A 3,498-nucleotide genomic window follows, 5' to 3' on the forward strand; every position below is an offset into this window, starting at 1 on the left:
AGTTCATAAAGAGAACTAATGATTTACTATAGGTACAAGGACTGAACATAAATAATTGACTGGACTTGCCTATAGGTAATTTCACTTCTTTTCTCATAAAAATTACAGCTTTTAACTCTCCATGAATGTGCAGAGCCAGTGACAGATGATGATGGTTTATCCTGATGATTAATCTTCCTGGATGTGCATGTAAACATTCTCTGTCGTAAACTTATTATCCAACTTATGATTTGAATTCCTGTGCAAACTTGTGGTGAACTTTTCACCATGTGATGCTGTGTTCAGAAAGATATACAAATGCTGAGGACAAAGAGAGAGAAAGCTTTTCAGACAGAATAGAACTGAAGAGAATAGAAGAGAACAGAACTCAAGAAGAACTTAGAGGTAAAGGCATAGCGTTGAGAGTAAGGCATTGAGAGTAAGAAAATTATTGGGTCATAAGAGCAAGAGGAATGGAGATAAGAAGAAGGGAGCACGGAGAACCTTGTAAACCAAACTGTATGGAGGCAAACTTTTGTAGAAACTTTTAGGAAAACTGAAGAACTTAGAAATAAAGGTTAAAATCACTGCTCATCAGCCTTCAGCATGGCTCAGTGGCTAGCCTCTGCTCTTCAGTCAGGCTCAGTGGCTAGCCTCTGCTCTTCAGTCAGGCTCAGTGGCTAGCCTCTGCTCTTCAGTCAGGCTCAGTGGCTAGCCTCTGCTCTTCAGTCAGGCTCACTGGCTAGCCTCTGCTCTTCAGCCTGGCTCACTTGCTAGCCTCTGCTCTTCAGTCAGGCTCACAGGCTAGCCTCTACTCTTCAGTCAAGCTCACTGGCTAGCCTCTGCTCTTCAGCCTGGCTCACTGGCTAGCCTCTGCTCTTCAGTCAGGCTTACTGGCTAGCCTCTGCTCTTCAGCCTGGCTAACTGGCTACCCTCTGCTCTTCAGTCAGGCTCACTGGCTAGCCTCTGCTCTTCAGCCTGTCTCACTGGCTAGCCTCTGCTCTTCACTCAGGCTCACTGCCTAGGCTCTCCTCTTCAGCTGGGCTCACTGCCTAGCCTGCACTCTTCAGCTGGGCTCACTGGCCTATGGGGCCCCAGCACATCGCTTAACCATCTGCTCATGACTGCCTGACCACACTGACCACCTGACCTCCCTGACTTCTTAAAGTCATTCTCTAGAAAGAGCACAAGGAACCAAAGAGAAACACCATAGGGACCTTTTCCATTGGCTTTGCTTAACCTTAAGTGCTTTCATTATTTCTTTAAAAGAGTGAAATATAACTTCGGCTATTCATATGGCCAAGAGAACTGTGCAGTAGTCACTGCTTTATGGAATTTGGTGCTAAATCAAAAGATTCCTTTATTCTATTATGGTGTTATCTGTATGCTGTACAATGTATGTTTAGAAAACACAACACCAAATTCCTAAATCTAGATGTTTTAAGACATCAGCTCATGGAGAAACATAACTGCTTACCTATCTAGACTGGCCTCTTTTGCTATACTGCAGGTACAATCAATTTTCCACACTACTTCCATGATTTTCAAGAATGATTAAGAGAAAAATAAGTTCAACATAATGGCCAGAAAGGGGGTTCTGTCAAGTTGTCTTATGTGGGACAATATACCAAGCTATGATGGTAAACCTAAAACCACCTGTTCCCAAAACTAACAGAACTTACAGAAAATACATACTTTCTTATCATTCCTCCTCCCCGATGGTCAGAGCTTTATTGAGCATCTACTACGATTCTAGCACTGTGCATCTCAGGGTGTAATGGTGAATAAAAAACTTAATAAAAAGCCTCATTAAGGAATAAAGAAAAATGAAACGTAACTTTGAAACTCAGAATTCAATATAAGCAAAACCACCATTTCTTTAACTGGTGATTTCTGAAAACTTCATCATTTTTTCCATGGGCTTCCACAGTAATGATACTCAGTCTCGATTTTGTAAGACACAAAAAGCAACTCACACTTCTTTCTTGGCTCCCACAACTGTCAAAGGGAACAACACTGTCGCTGTCCATTGTGTTTCCCTATCAATCCTGCTATGGATGGTAATACATTCCAGTCTTTTCAATGTGAAAACAGGCCACCACTTGAGGGGAAAGGTTGTTACAATTACCCAAACCGGTATATTCTCTAAAATTTTCACATGACATTTCACTGATATCACAATGCAAATTCACCACAAATATTTTTTTTTCAGGGCTGGGGATTGATCACCACAAATATTTAACCAATGAAAACAGAAATATTGAATAGCTCTGCAAATAGGATCAATGATCATATACACTTGAAAACAACTATCATGGAAACAAATGACGTAAAATACTGGGAGAAAAGATACATCATTAAATGGTACAGAAGCAGCAAAAAAGACACTACATTTCTTGGTTTAAAAATTAGGTGATACACTTGATCTTTAAAGACAGACAATGTACTTGATCTTTAAGCCCTTCAACTGTGCCCTGTCCACATAGAAACTGCAGTAGATGACAATCTTTTGTAAGATTTATTTATTTATATGTCAGACAATGCATCTGTCTTCAGACACACCAGAAGAGGGCATCAAATACTGACCAGACTGGTAAAAAAAAAAACAAAAAACAAAAAACAAAAAGAAAAAAAACTCCAAAAAATAAAACTCTTATAAAGAATCTAACGATACTAGCAAAAGATGCAAAAATATTAAAATCTCAATGAAAAAAAAGCCCAGATGAAATACTGTATATTTTCTCAACTCTAGGATAATGTATTTTTGTACAACTATCAATAAAAGGCCTGAATTTTGAAGAATTCAAAAGTAGTGCAGTATAATTATGCAGTGGTCAATACTGTTGCATACCATTTTACATAACTGCATATACTCTCATTCTTTTGTTCCGTGGTCTAGCAACGAACTCGGGTAGATTTATGGGGAACTCGGGTAGATTTATGGGGAACCATTGCACTGTAGCCTTAAACTGGATTAATTTGGGGATGAGTAAGTCATATTTTGTTAAAGTTGCTTTAAAAATAAACCGTTGGATATTAGTATGGCAAGTAATTCTCCCTGAAGGAAAAACCGGACACCAAGAACCTAGACCACTGCTGTCCAGGAGAAATTTCTAGATGATAGAAATATTCTATATCTGCTGTGTTTCTGGCTATGGATTCTGGCTGGCTGTTTGCCTCCTGGTTTGCCTGCTGTGACTTAAGAGGCAGATTTTAGTTCTAAGTTCAGTTCATCTCAAATAGCCCTGTGTGACCAGTGGGTGCCATTTGAACAGTGTAGCCACAGAAAACTGAAGCAGTGTAACCAAAGACTCACCTAGGAGTCAGTTGACCTCCTAGAAGGTGACTTGGGAAAATGTTGGCAATGATAGCCTCTTGGGGAGCTCACCTTCACCAAAAGGAAACTGTGAATCCTTTACTCTTCTGCAGTAGTCAGAATGCAACTGGTCTCACACCCACCCCAACCCTCACCAAAGACACTTGAGAGGGAGCTGAACCCACTGTGTGCTTTAGATTTCA

This window comes from Rattus norvegicus, chromosome 9 (assembly GCF_021556685.1).
Source record: "Rattus norvegicus strain SHRSP/BbbUtx chromosome 9, alternate assembly SHRSP_T2T, whole genome shotgun sequence".
NCBI lineage: Eukaryota > Metazoa > Chordata > Mammalia > Rodentia > Muridae > Rattus > Rattus norvegicus.